We start from the raw sequence: 17,466 nt of genomic DNA, 5'->3' as shown, positions 1-17,466 counted from the left end.
ACCGAAGCAATCTCCGGTTTCCATGCAAACGGACTCCCCAGTCTGATCCATACAAGCAAACTCTGACCGTATGAAAACAATTTTTAGTTGGCATGGAAATAATACGGATGTGTCTAGGGCACGTCTAGATGTGTTATACTTATTGCACATCTAAGTGAGTGAATCAAGCATAAAAAGGAAAAAAAAATTACACGAATCTCAATTTAAGATCAATGACATAGGACTTAGATGTGCAATACTTATTGCACATCTAGATGTGCTTTAGCAAAACTGAAATAATTTAACCGAAAACAAACAAAGATCCTTTTAGGGTCCAAAGCAAAAAGGATTATGTAGGAAGCAAACCAAAATTTAGGAAGCAAGATCCTCACGATTGGTACGCAGTACACTAACGTTTACGTTATGAAATAAGGGCCCTCCCTATTGGGAACAAAATATTATTTTAGCGAGAGCGGCATTTTGGCTTCTAGGTGTATATGCACCCATTGTCGAAATACATATTTTGAAAAGTTGAAAAATTCGGAACAAAAATCCCACGTATATATCCGGACATTTTATGTGCATTCACAAGGTTTCGGTGAAAAACGACGTTTTTGTGGCTTTTGTAAAAAAGATAAAGAAATGCCTAGTGAATAGTTAGAATGAAGCATCAAAATTTGTCTTTTTTATACAAGCCACAAAAAATGTCGTTTTTCATTGAAACCTTGTGCACGCACATAAAATGTCCGGATATACATGTGGGATTTTTGTTCCGAATTTTTCAACTTTTCAAAATGTGTATTTCGATAATGGGTGCATATGCACCTAGGAGCCAAAGGCAATTACCGTATTTTAGCGAGAAACAAAATACTGAGTATCTTTAATTGGTCATACCTTCATTTGAGAGAGAGCTTGTTAAGATTTTTTTTTGCAAAATCGTACATTTTTTGCTCCTCTAGGTCGAAGCGTCTGCCCACTGTTCCAAAGAAGAATTTGCTCCACCATGATTTGTGCACGTACGCAGTTGATTGTGTGAAGGCTTCTCTCTCCCACTAATTACCTTGGTAAATACCACATAGTGTATACATTAATACATGCATACACTAATACAATCCACGTGGCCGCCATTATCCTTGGCCCTCTCCGCACTGTGTTGATCCGGTCGGTGTCATGCTTAGCCATCGTATGGCGTAGATGTGGTCAGATGGGAAGCGTCCAATACACCACATGGCATATATGGTAAGCTATGTAAAAAAACACAACATATCGAAGCGGTTCCCTTCTCATATTTACAAGACAATATGTATTACAGTAATATTTGTCCAAAGTTAACTCCATATAAATGTGCCCTTCAAAAAGGCTGCATAAAAGGTATGATTTTAATGGCTGAAATTACGGGAATCATCCGAATCAACATGGCCCATAAATGGTGGCTGCATACTGTCTATATAAACCCAAGCCAACTCAGATCTTCAAGAAATAACATAGACTGAAAAACAATTGTTGTCAAACGTTTAGATCGACTGCCATGAAAACCATCTTCTTCTTCCTCCTCCTCCTCCCCATCAACACCGTCCTTTGCTCTGCTAACAACACCACCCAACTAGTCTATGACACAGAAGGCAACGTGCTAAATAGCAAGTCAAATTACTACATCCTCCCAGCAAAACCTGCGAGCGGTGGCGGCCTCAAAGCCGTCCCAACCGGTCTACGGTGCCTACATTTTGTGGTCCAGGAGCGCAGCGAGACTCTCCTCGGCACACCCCTGCGATTCACGCCATTGCCAGAACACGCTTCAGCCACTGAGCCGATCCGCCTGTCGAGTGACATATGGATGGAGTTCCACGACTTGAGAAGCTTTTGCTCCGACGTGCTAGATTGGCACCTTACTGGACAGGTGCCGGAGTCATCGTCAGGAGAGCCTAAACATGTGGCCGCCGGCAGTGAAGAGGGCCTAAGATCGTTTGGGGTGTTCCGGGTTGAGAGGCATGACACAGATCTCTCGGGATATAAGATAGTTTCATGTGTTGACAAGGGGCCATGCAGAGACCTAGGTTTGCATGTTTACAAGGATAAGACATGGCTGACTTAAACCTTTTATGGTCATGTTTAGGAAAATGACTATATAGGTGTTTTTTGATTGCTTCTCGAGGTGATCCGTGTAGGTGAGATCATTGTATTGCCACTGTGGTGTTCATGTTATGTAATGTGTTCCACCACTTTGCAATAGCGATACTAACTATATCATGTGAAAAGAGGAGCTAAGAGGGACAATGTTAAAATTGCTCATGATAATAGCTAGCAGCCATAGTTAGTTATTTGAATAAATTTCTTTTAAATGGGTTGATGACCCTCCAGACTGGATTCTTTCTGTCCTGGCAAAAGATGTAATCATTGTTTAAGTTAATTAATAAAGCTAGCCATGATGGTCTCTATCTAAAAAAAATTCTAGCATCTAATTCTCCCTGGCGCATGATGTAATCGTTGTTTAAGTTAATAAAGCTAGCCATGATGGCCTCTTCCTCAAAAAAAAATTAGTATCTAATTCTCCCTGGCGCACGAGGGATATTTTTATTTATGGGGCGTGCTACGCGTTTGCTGGCTGATCTTTGTGAAAGATCGGCCGGGTCGCGAGCCATTAGATCTGATTGGCATATGGCGTCATCCAACGGCCGAGCGTTGCCATCACCATTGCAACATAGGGCTATGTTGCAGAACCCTTTGCAACAGAGTTTATGTTGCAGAAATTTTTGCAACAAAGATGATGTTGCAGGTTTTTTTCATCTTCATTCACTTTTTCTGCAACATATGTGTTGTTGCGGGAGGAATTTTTGCAACACAGATGATGTCGCAGAAAAAATTGCAACAAAAATGAGGTCTTGTGGTAGACAGTGGAGGTGAGGTGGGCGGCCGAAGTAGGTGCAAGCACCTATGACTGCAGCCAGTCACATCAACTGCCATGGCGGCGGGGCGTTCCAGGCTGAGACAATCCAGTGGCGGGGTGTCACGGATCTTGTGGTAGACAGTCGAGGTGAGGTGGGCGGCCGAAGTAGGTGCAAGCATCGGCAGGTTGGGTGAACATGAGCGATGGCCGGCGACGAACGCACCATTAACGATGCGATGGTGCGAGGCAGGTGCATGCATGGTTGTCGAGAAGCACGGGATGTAAAATGGCTATTTTTTTTTAAATAATACATTTTTTTATTAATTTTCATAAATATTAGCTGGGTAATTTTTTTTCAAAAATAATACACCCTAGTCGGCCCACAGCAAGCCGATTGGATTCCAGTCGGCCTACAGCTGGCCGACTGGCCCCTGTCGGCCCACCGTGGGCTGATTGGGTCCTGTCGGCCCACTGCGGGCCGACTGGAGCTAATTGGCCCGCTGTGAGCTAATTGTTTTTGCAAAAAATAGGCATAAAAAATATATGTTTAAAAAAATGTTAATCATGTAATTAAAAAATGTTAAAGGTGTATAAAAAATGTTCCTGATGTATACAAAAATGTATAATATATATGCAAAAATGTTGACATAAAAAGTATGTTTTAAAAAGTGTTAATCATGTATTTAAAAATTGTTAAATGTGTGTATAAAAAATGTTCCTTATTTATACAAAAAATATAGAATGTGTATGAAAAAAAGTTGACACCAAAAAATTATGTTGGTGAGTTGGTGACAAAAAATAAATCAAGGTTGTGAAAAAAATATGATTGGTTGCTCTTTTTGTATGGAACTGGAACCTTTTTTTCAAACATATTTTTTTGGTGTCAACTTTTTTTCATACACATTCTATATTTTTTTATAGATAAGGAATAATTTTTATACACACATTTAACAATTTTTAATCATGTATTTGAAAAAATGTCAACTTTTCAAACATAATTTTTTGGTGTCAACTTTTTTTCATACACATTCTATGTTTTTTGTATAAATAAGGAACATTTTTATACACACATTTAACAATTTTTAAATACATGCTTAACACTTTTCGAAACATGTTTTTTATGTCAACATTTTTGCATATATATTGTACATTTTTGTATACATCAGAAATATTTTTTTATACACGTTTAATATTTTTTAATTACATGATTAACATTTTTTAAACATATATTTTTATGCCTAGTTTTTTTTGCAAAAACAATTAGCCACAGCGAGCTAATTAGCTCCAGTCGGCCCACAGTGGGCCGACAGGACCCAATCAGCCCATAGTGGGCCGACAGGGTCCAGTCGGCCAGCTGTAGGCTGACTGGAATCCAATCGGCCTGCTGTGGGCCGACTAGGCCCATTCGGCCTGCAGCGGGCCGAGGGTGTATTATTTTTGAAATTTTTTTATCCAGCATAATATTTACGAAAATTAATAAAAAAATATATTATTTAAAAAAAATAGCTGTAAAATGAGAGAGAGATGGGAGATGACAACTGTGCAAAAACATGTGAACAAGAGAGAGCCTACAACTAAATAAGGAATAAGAGATAGAGACGTGCACGGGTCCCCACGAAACACGTGCCGCACGTACTTGAGGACATGGTCTCTCTGCAAGACTGCAACTGAGCTGATGTTGCGCTTAAGAAACTGCAACAAAGTTCGTGTTGTAAAAACTGGAATACGGTCCGCCCGTAGTTGATCCAACGACTCGCGGTGCGACGGACGCGAGCCCTGGATTAGTCGGGTGATCACAATCATTTTCCTTTATTTATCTTTATCTTTATCTTTACCTATATATATATATATATATCTTTCCCTATCCCTATCCCTATCCCTATCCCTATATATATATATTATATTATATATATATATATATCTTTATCTTTACCTACTAATAAAGCGGCTATCGCTTCTGGTCGTCCGTCATTGAAATTACCCTTTAAGATGATAAAAATTACTCACCAATGCCACCCGTAAGTGGAAAACGATTCAAGTTTTCGGACTAAAAATCGCCACCTCATTCGCTGATTTATAGGGGCGCGACGAGTAGAAGTGGCAGAACAACAAGCAGCAGGGTGGTTGGCCGATCGTTCCTCCACCGAGGAGGGCAGGGTTCGATCCCCAGCTTGCACAAATTTAATCTTTCTTTTCTCATCCATGTATGCGTTCATGGGCCGGCCCATGGCTTTACTCCCCTGTTTCTTCTCATTTTACTTATTTGTCTTTTCTGTTTTCTTTCTTTTTTAAATTAATTCGGGTTTTAATATTCTAAAAGCTGCGAGTTTTTAAAAAAATGTTTGAAAAATCATAAAATATATGCGAATTTAGAAAATCATAAAAATTTTGCAGATTCAAAAAATGTTGGTGGTTTTGCAAAACTGTTCGCAAAGTTGTACAAAAATCACAATTTGGAAAACTGGTTGGGAAATAAAATCATGTTCATGATTTTGAAAAAATGATCATGTATTCAAAACATATTCGGGAATCCGAAAAACAATTCCATGGCATTTTAGAAAATGTTCACAAAAATAAAAATAAAACATTTGATTTTTAAAAATTTGTTCCCCAATCTAAAAATATCATCAATTCAAAAAATGGTTGTTGAGTCAAAAAATGTTAATGAGTTTGAAACCGGTTCATACATCTAAATTTTTTTGTAATCAAAACTAATGTTCATGATGTTTTTTGAGAAAATAAAAAAATTTCAAAAAAAATGTTTGTCGATTCGGAAAATTGTTCATTGAGTCAAAAGTATTTTATGTCTAGAATTCGATTAGTTTTTGGAAAGTCTTTATATATCTTGGTGTTGAGAGTAGTTCGTGGTATGAGATTTATTTTTAAAGTTTTAAACGTTCCCTTGTGCAACATAATGACAAGTGTGGCATGCACTGGCAAACTCATAGCTTTGGGATTTACCGCGTCGAATGCATTGTGATCACGTGCACATCGCGACCATCATCGGCTAGGATGAGGACATAAAATGACAACATGGTGAGCCACTGTGTTAAAATAGAGTACATCATATATCAGGATATTATGTCATACTCCCTCTGTTCCGAATTACTTGCCACAGAAATAGATGTATCTAAAACTAAAAAATTTCTAAGTACATCCATTTCTATGACAAGTAATTCCGAACGGAGGGAGTACTTATTTTGTTAGCCATAATTTTTTGTCTCCCGTTGCAACGCACGGGCATATTTTCTAGTACTAATAAAGCACGGAGTGCTTCTGGTCGTCCGTCATTAAAAGTGCCCTTGAAGTTGTAAATAATTACCCACCATGCCATTGGTAAGTGGAAAAAACGGTTCGGTTTACCCTTTTCTAAAATCCGCGACCTACTCAAGTTATTAAAGTGAAGCCCCTGTAATCAACAGCTTGCATGTTTGTGGCGCAGTGGTGTGAGGCTTGCCTGTTTACCTGGGAGACCCAGGTTCGATTCCCCTTGCTCCCTTTTCCTCCTTTTATTTTTCTCTCCTATTATGTTGGTAGGCGTAGGATATTACTACTCGCTCCAGCGTCACTTAGTAGATGGGCAGCACAATGTACCAGTTACTCTATTTTTTGGACATATTCATATATTTCAAAAAAAAATCATAACTTTCAAACCCTAACTCCAAATCTAACATGTTATGTATAGAAATCCCTTAAAAAGATGTGTAGATTTCAAATATGGTATTATATTAATCACTTTCAATGTCAAAAAAACTCATAACTTTCAAACCCTAACTTCAAATCTAGCATGTTATATATAGAAATCCCTTAAAAAGATGTGTAGATTTCAAATATGGTACTATATTAATCACTTTCAAATCCTAACACCAAATCTAACATGTTATATATGGAAATCCCTTTAAAAAGATGTGTAGATTTCAAATATGCTATTATATTAATCATCATTCCTAAAATTCCATTTATGATGCAACCTTTATTAATATCTTCTTTATATGGGGTATTTTGAAAATCCCGGCTTAACGTTGATATTTCTGTAGTCTAATAAATTGGAAACATGTTGAATACATTTCACAAATAATACAACCTTATGAACTTACACCACTTATCATGTTGTTTCTCGTGGGGCATTGTGAAAGATTTGAAGGGATTCGCCGATGCTCTCAGGTGTGCGTATGAGGGATGATTTTTTTCCGTTGCAACACACTGGGAATAATGCCTTTCCATGGAATCTGAAGCATGCATGGTTAAAAAAGAAATTCCGAATCATACACCTGATTTCATGAAAATTATTGTGACCTCTTCAAATAGAAAATTCGTTTTAGTGTGGTATGTGCAAATCTGTTTATTATGTTTCCTTCTATATGAAAGAAAATTGAGTTGTACTTTAGACTTTATAGGTCTCCGTGCATGTAAGTTTAGAAGAAATTTGGTAACGAAAATCAGTAATGGGCATCTAGTAACTTACCAATTAAACCTTAATTTCTTATATATGTACATACATGTACGATCCTCATGATTTAGGCTCTCAATGATAAATCAAATGATGAAGGTAATGACTCATTATACTATAAATTAACTAGGAAGGTAATTTAGATATTTAAATTAATCAATTCTTTCAGGATTGAAGTGTAGCATCTCATACATGCATTTTAAGATCATTGGTAAAATATACATTACATGGCTGATGCAACAGAATGTTATCTTGGGTCATTGGGCTAGGGAGGTGTGTTTTGATTCTCCCGGTGGAACGCACGGGCATATTTACTAGTAATAATAATATAAAGAGAATTGGGTTTCTGTCGTACGTCACGAAATTTGCCCATAGAGTTCACATAATTTACCCACATATGCCCCCGGTAAGTGGAAAAAACGATTCGTTTTTTTAGTCGGCCATTGCTTTTGTTCAATAAGTTCTGATTCCCTAAAATATGTCAACGGGACCAAGCCCGGCTGGCTGGACTCTCCCTCTTCCGCCTAGAAGACCTAGGTTCGATCCCCCATCTCCCCCTTTTCTCTATTATTACTCCCCTTTTGCTCCCCTTTTATCTAGACAGATGCCCGATTGGGCCGGCCTAGAGCGGCCTTTAGCACTTACTTTTCTTACTTATTTTTACATACGTTCTGTATTTTTTTTCCTTTTGGCTTTATTTTGAAATACTATGAATATTTTAATCATAAAAATCACTTGTATGCAGACTTTGAAAGAATGTTAATCATGCACTAAAGAAATTTCAAACATGTATAGAAAGAATGTTTCCATTATATACCAAAAAGTACAGTTCGTATAGAAAAATAGCAATATAATTTTTCATTCTTTAATAAATGTTAATCATATATTAAAAAAGTGTCAAATGTGCATACAAAAAATGTTTTTTGATGTATAAGAAAAATGTACAGAAACATATATAATGTGGTATGGAACAAAGTAGACATAAAAAAAATATAAGTTTTCAAAAATAGTACATGTATTTGGACTATGTTAAACGTGTATATAGAAAATATTCCTGATGTATACAAAAAATTTAGGATATGTATAAAAAGTAGACATAAAAAATAAATATGTTTTAAAAAATTTTACCATGAAATTGGAATGTATTAAATGTGTATATATAAAATGTTTCTGGTGTATAAAAAATGTATAATGTTGCTGATACAAGCTTTACGTAAACCAATGGCTTGACTTTAATTTTCATATTGTTTTAAAAAAAATCATTTTTTTAAGAATATCAATGTTGATATGCAACCTTGAACATTTGGTATGCATGTCCTTACAAATTGATTGTTTTTTATGGAGTTGTCTAATATGTTTGCAACCAAATTAAGATTTGACTTGGATTACAAAATAAGCACATATATAAAGGAGGCAAAAATAATGCTCTTATGCAAATGCTATCATTAAATAATAAAATATACTTTGCTATTTTCATTGTAATGCAAATATTTGTTGGGCACCAGCGAGGAGGAACGACAACAAATGCGTAAAGATATACCTGCAACTAGATATATATTTATATTGTCTAAATTGGAAACACCTTGAATACACTTCAAAAATCATCACGTCTTTATGTTTTTGCGCAACATCACTTATTATGTTGTTTTTCATGTGGAATCGTGCACGATTTCAAGAGATTTGCTGATGTATCAACAGTGTGTATGAGAGGTAATTTTTTTCTCCCGTTGCAACGCACGAGCATGTTTGCTAGTTTATACTTAAAAGTGTTTCTTGTGTCAAGCAAGAAGAAATGGTTGGTGAATATTATAGAATCACAACGCATATTCATGCAGTATTAATTTTGGTGACAAGGCTAGTTGCTGGATAGGGTGCATTTGACCTATATTCTACAAGGGGGTGGTGGTAGTATCGTGTTGGGTATGTTTGTCGTCCTGCCTCTGCAGCCACGCGACCTGCTCGGCGTACTTGTCCGGCGTCGCGTTGGGGTCGTTGGCGCGCTCGACGTTGTAGTCGTTGACGAAGAGCGCGGGCTCCGGGTCCAGCCGGGCAACCTCCTTGAACATGTACGCCGGGAAGTCCTAGTCGAGGCGGTCGCGGAAGAAGCGGCCGTGCTGCATCTCGTTGTTGACGTCGTAGTGCTTGAGACGAGGCCTTCGAGGCGGCTCTGCATGGCGGACCTGAGCTGGTCCTTGCTGAGGTTCTTGACCCACTGTTGCATGTCGCCGTCCACTGTAAGACAATGATTTGGGGGAACCGGCTCAATCCTTTAGGGGTGGCTTATCTCATATATATATATAATGGGTGTGTTACAATAGGTATAATATACGTACACAAATACAGAAATTATACATAGTCTAACACCCTCCCTCAATCTTAGCCACTTTCTAAAGAACTGAGAAGGGTAAGATTGCGCCTACAAGCCTCAAACTATGGTAAAGGCAAAGGCTTAGTGAAGATGTCTGCAAGTTGATCCTTAGAAGAGATGAACTTGATCTGGAGTTGCTTCTGTGACACACGTTCCCGTACAAAGTGATAGTCAACTTCAGTGTGTTTCGTTCGGGCATGGAATACCGGATTTGCATAAAGGTATGTAGCACCGATGTTATCACACCAAAGGATAGGAGGCTGAGGTTGAGACATACCCAACTCCTGAAGCAAAGACTGCACCCAGATGATCTCTGCAGTAGCATTAGCAACAGCCTTATACTCAGCTTCAGTACTACTACGTGATACAGTAGCCTGTTTCCGAGCACTCCAGGCGATCAAATTAGAGCCAAAGAACACAGCATAACCCCCCGTGAATCGCCTGTCATCCGGGCTGCAAGCCCAATCTGCATCAGAGTAGGCCGAAAGAACTCGAGAGGAAGTCGGCCGAATATGCATCCCAAAAGACACCGTGAACTGTACATAACGCAGAATGCGCTTAACAGCAGCCCAATGAGTGTCTCGAGGAGCCTGAAGATACTGACAAACCCTGTTAACAACATAAGAGATATCTGGTCTCGTGATCGTCAAGTATTGAAGCCCACCAACAATACTCCTGTACTCTGTGGCATCCGTAGAGGACAGAAGCTCACCATCAACAGCAGTGATCTTGTCGGTAGACGACATGGGTGTGGTAGTCGGTTTGCACTTAAGCATGCCAGCTCGCTGCAACAAATCCAAGGAATACTTCTTCTGCGTCAAAACAAGACCATCAGCACGAGAAGTGACCTCAACTCCAAAAAAGTAGTGAAGCTTCCCAAGATTTTTGACAGCAAAATCAGCATCAAGAGAGCGAACAAGAGCATCAGCAGCATACCGAGAAGAACTGACAAGAATAATATCATCAACATAGACCAAAAGATACATAGTGACTTCTGGCTTCTGTAGAAGGAACAATGGGGAGTCAGCAGTGGACGAAACAAACCCATGAGCACGAAGGGCAGAGGCAAGGCGGGCATGCCAGGCACGAGAAGCTTGCTTCAAACCATAGAGCGCTTTGGTGAGATGACATATGTGGTTAGGATGGTCAGGATCAGAAAAACCAGGCGGCTGTCGCATATAAACCTCTTCCTCCAAGAATCCATGGAGAAAGGCATTCTGCACATCAAGTTGACGAAGTGACCAACCGCGAGTAATGACAAGAGAAAGAAGAAGCCGAATGGTGGTAGGCTTGACGACGGGACTGAAAGTGTCCTCATAGTCAAGACCATAGCGTTGTCGAAATCCTCGAGCAACAAGGCGCGCTTTGTAACGCTCAATAGATCCATCCGAATGCTTCTTCACTTTGAACACCCACTTGGAGTCAATAATATTAACCCGTGGTGGTGGAGGAACAAGAGTCTAGGTCTTGTTGCGAAGAAGAGCATGAAACTCCTGCTCCATAGCCTCTCGCCAATGAGGAACGCGCATGGCAGCCTGATATGAGCGGGGCTCAGAAGACGGATCCGCAACAGCAGCAGCCAGACAAGCAGCCAACCAAGCAACAGTACCATCCGTACGTTCCTTGGGTTGAAAAATGCCACTGCGGTTGCGTGTATGTGGTCGTAACACATGAGCCACCGAGGTCGAGGGAACAACCAGCAAGGGACTGGACGTGGAGAGCTCAGGCGGCGATGAGCCAGACGTAGGAGCCACGGGCGAGGTCGGCGTAGCAGGCCAACCTACGGGCGATGCCGACGAGGCAGGTTGAGCCGCGGGCGACGCCGGCGTCGCGGACCGAGCCGCGGACGAGACAGGCGTAGCGGGCCGAGCCGCGGGCGAGACCGGTGTCGCGGGCCGAGTCGCAGGCGAGGTCGGCGTAGCAGGTCGAGCCGCTGGAGACGCGGAGGGCGCTGGCGTAGCGGGCCGAGCGTTGGACGAGACCGGCGCGACGGGCTCGTCTGGCGATCGTGCATGGGCGCACGAATCGATGCCATGCAACATCGCAGTGCGATCGACGTGCATATCAGCGGGCGGCGGTGATGATGGTGAATCCTCCAACAGCTCCAAGCGAGCCCCATGTCCGGTTCCTGCACCATGGTTAGGTAATAACACAGGAGAGTATGCAACATCATCAAATTGGTCAGAGGCAAGAGGGGATGAATGCATGGACGGAGAGGCATCTGTGGAGACAGGAAGGTTGGCAAACAGAAAAACTAGCTCATCAAACACGACATCCCGAGAAATGTAGACACGATTAGTGGGAACATGAAGACATTTGTAACCTTTATGAAGGGAACTATAGCCCAGGAAGACACACTTTTTGGACCTAAATTCCAGCTTGCATTTGTTATAGGGTCGAAGATGCGGCCAACAAGCACACCTAAATACTTAAAAAAACTATAGTCAGGTTGTTCATTAAGGAGAAATTCAATGGGAGTCTTCATGTTAAGAACACGTATGGGAGTACGATTGATAAGAAAGCATGCAGTGGTAAAAGCATCACTCCAAAACCGGAAAGGAACCGATGCATGGGCCAAAAGAGTGAGACCAGTCTCAACAATGTGACGATGCTTACGTTCGACAGAACCATTTTGTTGATGAGTATGTGGACATGCTAAACGATGAGCAATCCCAAGCGACTGGAAGAAGGAACTGAGGTTGCGATACTCACCACCCCAGTCCGACTGAACATGATCAACTTTATGCTTGAGAAGATGTTCAACATGTTTTTGAAACTGAACAACAATATCAAACGCATCAGATTTACGCTTAATAAGGTAGAGCCAAGTAAAGCGACTGTAAGCATCAACAAAGCTAATATAATAGTTATGACCACTGACAGAAGTTTGGGCAGGGCCCCATACATCCGAAAAAACAAGTTCTAAAGGATGTTTCACCTCACGACTAGACTCCGAAAAAGGAAGTTGATGACTCTTCCCCTGCCGACAAGCATCACACACTGCTACATCATCATTACTAGAGACACTAGAAAGCTCATGACGATGCAAAACATGACGAACGATAGGTGTGGCAGGATGGCCAAGACGAGCATGCCACTGTGACGGCAAGACGCAAACTCCACTGAAAACCCAAGAGACTCCAGGATGCTCCAGAGGATAAAGGCCCTGGTAGAGACGCCTACTAAGAAGAACGTCCCTCGTGTCCCGATCCTTAATAAAAAGATCAAACGGGTGAAATTCACAAAACACATTATTGTCATAAGTGAGTTTAGGAACTGAAAGGAGATTACGTGTCACAGATGGTACTCTAAGAACATCACAAAGCTGAAGTCTCCTAGTGGCATGACTAGTAAGAAGGGATGCTTGACCAATATGGGAGATGTGCATACCTGCTCCGTTGGCGGTGTGGATCTTATCGGAGCCATGATAGGGCTCGCGAGGATGAAGCTTCCCCATCTCATTCGTCAGATGCTCCGTCGCCCCAGAGTCCATGTACCAGTGCGGATCAATGGAGTAGGACTGAATATGGCCTTGAGGCTTTTGCGGCGCCGGGTGGTCGGCCATGGCCACCTGTCATGCAGTGTTGCATGTGTCCTTTCCGTCGTTGCCAAGATCGAGGAAACTCTTCTGAAAACGTCGATGGCACTTGGAAGCCCAATGCCCATCAAGACCACAGAGCTGGCAGACCCGTCGACCCCCATCACCAGGTAGAGTCAGAGTGGGGTGGACGAGGCCGGAGGCAGCGGCACGGGCCCTTTGCCCGAGGCGGAGGACTGAGCGCCGCCAGAGGGGCGACCTCCTCTTTAGGCCGCGTTGGCGGAGGAGACGCCGCGGTTGCGGTTGGCACGGCGCGCCTCAACGCGCTGCTCAATGAGGAGAAGTCGAGAGTAGACCTCATGCGCCATCATGGGGGTGGTGTTGCCGCGCTCATTGATGATCTCAACCAAACCATCATACTCTTCGTCGAGGCCGTTTACAATGAAGGAGTTGAACTCAGAGTCGGTAAGCGGTTGTCCAATGGATGCCAGTGTGTCAGCAAGTGCCTTGACCTTGTTGTAGAACTCCGTTACCGTGGAATCAAGTTTCTCACAAGCACCAAGCTCGCGGCGGAGGGCACTAACACGAGCTTGAGACTGTGACGCAAAAGAGCGCTCAAGGATGGTCCAAGCCTCATGAGAAGTCTTTGCAAAGACAATGAACCCGGCAACGGCCGGAGTGAGCGAACCCTGGATGGAGGAGAGATTCGCCTGGTCCTGCCCCGTCCAGACACGGTTCGCCGGGTTGTAGACCGGACCGTTCACGCTGTCCACCAGCGCGGGAGGGCAAGGAAAAGTCCCGTCAACATAGCCAAGCAGATAGTCGCTCCCAAGGAGCGGAAGGACCTGCGCACGCCAGAAAATATAGTTGTCGGACGAGAGCTTGACGGTGATGAGGTTGCCGAAGTGGAACGGTGGAGGCAACGAGCCCGTAGAAGCGCCTGCCGGAGGCGCGTACACCATGGGGGCAGGGACGGGCGGCGCGAGTGATGTCACGGGATCGGGACCCGTGGGCAGCGGCGGCGGATACGCCCCGTAGAGAGAAGCAGTCGGCGCCGTGATCGAGGGCGATCCCGCCAGGGGCGCGGACGCCATGTGGCCCGCCGTGACGGACGCCGAGGTGGCCTCGGGCGCGAGGGCCAGAGGCGCGATGGCGCCGGTTGACGAGGCAGGTGAAGGAGGCCTCGACGTATGGATCGTCAGCGCATGTCCCGACGACGAGGAAGCCGAAAGATGGTTGGAGAAGAACGAGCCGATGCTCCGTGTCCCGATCTGGGGCGGCCGCATGGTGGCCGAGTCGAGCGGGAGAGAGAGGAGGGCGGCGAGCGAGGCCGGAAGGAACCCGGCGGAGGAGGAGCTGGAGGCAGCGGCTCCCGTCATGGCGGCGGCGCGATCGAGGGGCGGCGGCACGATGTGGGGGGGCGGCGGCAATAGGTTAGGGTTTTGTGGAAGCGTATGTAACCAGGTCTGTTACCATGTAAGACAATGATTTGGGGGAACCAGCTCAACCCTCTAGAGGTGGCTTATCTCATATATATAATGAGTGTGTTACAATAGGTACAATATACGTACACAAATACAGAAGCTATACATAGTCTAACATCCACCGACCAGAAGACGCAGTGGCCGCGGACGCTCTTGCCCAGGCGGTCGCAGAAGGCGAGCAGCGCGTCGGCGTCGGCGTAGTTGAGCTGGCCCTGCTGCGCCTCGGTGTGGTACCCTTGAGCTCGTCTTCGAGGACGGCCCAGTCCAAGTGGTTGGTGAAGAAGTCGAGGAAGGCCGGCTTCTGGATGACGGACGTGTTGATGCATGTCCCGAAGGGGAAGGCGTTGTCCAACTACACCACGCGCACGGACGCCGCCGCCGCTCCCGCTCCCACCTTGAGAATCACGTCCCTCTTGCGCGCCTGCATCAATACAATGGAGCTCGTATGATCGATCACGTTACGTGCCACGGCAAGTATGCATGCACATGCACGTCCATGCCATGCATGCAGGTGGTTACGTGGATGCATGCATGCTCACCTTGTCAGTCTTGTCCTTGAGTTGCCTGAAGCGCGCCTTGTGGTCCACCGGGGAGACGCGGAGATCCATGACCTTGACATCGACGCCGGCAGGGGCGCCGTGGACGTAAACCGCGGCGGCGCTGCGCGGCTCCGTCCTGAGGCGGAAGGCGCCCATGATCTCCGTCCACGCGCCCTCCTGGGCGCACACCGCGCCGCACTCCACCGCTGGTTCTCGCTGCCATTCTCGTCCACGTCAAGGTGGATGCGCACCGGGTGGCTTGTGCCCGGTGCCGCTCCTGCGCCGCCGAGGCTGATCCACCGGGCCACGCGGTACGTGATCGCAGGCTTCAGGACGCCCACCGGGATCGGCAGGCGCACGCCGTCCTTCTCGTCGGCGCGCCCCGCCACCAGGATGTACCGGCCGCTGGGCTCGTTGCCACCCACGGCCACGGTGATGGTCGGCCGTCTTCTCCTCATTGTGCACCGACAGCGTCGTCGTGCTCGAGCCGAACGGTGCGCAGCCAGTGAGGCTGCCGTCCATGTTCACGTCCTGATACAAGCAGCACACAAGTGAGCTAACTGGACTCATGGTGTGCTACACACCTAACTACATGCAAGTTACTCGATCGACTGTGCGCTGCACCTGTACGTACATACCTGAGTGCTTGCCATCTTACGCGAGTGGGAGTGAGAGCAGATTGACCGGGAGCTAGCTGTGAAGATGTTCGTCGGATTGATCTGCTGTGTGATCGAATGGGGGAATGGATCACGCGCGGTGCGCTGCGGCATTTAAAGGGAAAAACTGGCGGCGGCCGTCGATGTTGAGTCGATCGAGATGGATGTAGCCGAGTCGTTATCACATGATGGAAAGAGTAACGGTGAAGAGCGATAACGAACGAGGCACAAACCGGAAGCAACGAACTCTCTCTGGCATGCTCGCATGCTGCTGCAGCTCTTGAGTAACAGTGAAGATTGCACAACACAAGGCCTGAGACCTTCCTCGCTAGTGCTACTATTTCCCACACGATATAGAGCACGTACCTGCCATTTAATTCCTCGACGGCGAAATGAAAGGCGTGCCAACTTGCTTGCAGCCGCCTCACTTGCAGTGACGACTAGGTAGGACGAGTTTGGTTGCCTGCATCTAGCCTAACCAGATCCGCGCGGTGCAACATCTTTTCGAACCTCGGTTATTTGGTTCCTCGCATACACTGTTGAGTCCGCATAACGCGGTTCTTAAAGCATCACTGGGCCTGGACCGTTGGGAACGGCCGAATCGGCAGTTTTCCCAGAGCCAGGCCCGAGCGATGCTTCGAGGCGCACGTGTGTGTGGCTCTTTGGAGACGTGTGTCTCAAGTTAATCCCCCTCTCTCTCTCCCTAATCCTCAATCCCCTCTCTTTCCCTCTACTCCATTGCGATCCCGTCGATCCAGTCCACTATGGGAGCAGGGGAGCGGTGTGGGTGACCAGGTGGCCAGACCCCCGCACCCATTGGGCGCCTCCGGGCCGAGCAGCGGCGACGAGGAGGGCGGGGGGAGGTCCAAAGTGGAGCGCGACGCCGACGGAGAGGTCGTGGTGCGTTTGGAGGGGGCGGTTGCGGTGCTCGCATGGGGGAGCTAGCAGGTTCGAGTGCCATGGGAGGCGTCCCTGTATGCGCGCGAGGAGGCGAAGGTGCGAGCGGAGAGCGGGCACAGGAGGAAGCAGCGCGGCCGTGGAGGAGGCCGGGGCCGCACTGGGACGGAGTGGGTGTGCGGGGGTGCGGCAACAAGGCATGGGCGCGGGCGCTCGACCGAGGAGCAGGGCGAAGGTGAGGCGCATGGAGGAGCCATGGCGCCCACTGGGTGTGGACGGAGACGGGACGGTGCGTCGGGGCCGGAGAAGACGAGGACGCCGTCGGGGCGGATGGCGGGGGAGCCTCAACGGAGGGCGGGCGGGCAGGGCTCCTGCCCGGGGCGTGGAGTGCTCAGAGACGGGGAGGAGGAGCTCGAGCTCATGGGAGCCGTGGGAGGTGCGGACACGCCATGCGGCTCGACAGTTTCCGCTGTCGCCGCCACCGCCGACGAGAGCGCGAGGGAGGCAGCGAAGATGAGGCGGCCGACGCAGAGGCTCTCCGAGAGGTGACGGGCGCGGCAAGATCCTCAACATCAGCCAGCTCAAGCTCGTCCTCAACCGCAGCGATCCGGGCACGGCCACGGCCACGATAGCGAGTCGGGCGCATCCACGGTCGCCGGGAGCTGGTAGTG

At 46.0% G+C, this 17,466-nt stretch overlaps 2 pseudogenes; one reads left to right on the top strand and one right to left on the bottom strand.

Annotated features, from left to right (window-relative positions):
• Positions 1–1,321: 1,321 nt before the first annotated feature.
• On the top strand, positions 1,322–2,244 carry LOC119350657 (annotated as a pseudogene).
• A 5,540-nt stretch (positions 2,245–7,784) lies between these two features.
• On the bottom strand, positions 7,785–15,895 carry LOC119350656 (annotated as a pseudogene).
• Positions 15,896–17,466: the final 1,571 nt, after the last annotated feature.

Source organism: Triticum dicoccoides, chromosome 1B (assembly GCF_002162155.2).
Source record: "Triticum dicoccoides isolate Atlit2015 ecotype Zavitan chromosome 1B, WEW_v2.0, whole genome shotgun sequence".
NCBI lineage: Eukaryota > Viridiplantae > Streptophyta > Magnoliopsida > Poales > Poaceae > Triticum > Triticum dicoccoides.
Note: the sequence above shows the minus strand (reverse complement) of the source record. Positions and strands in the feature narration are given on the sequence as shown.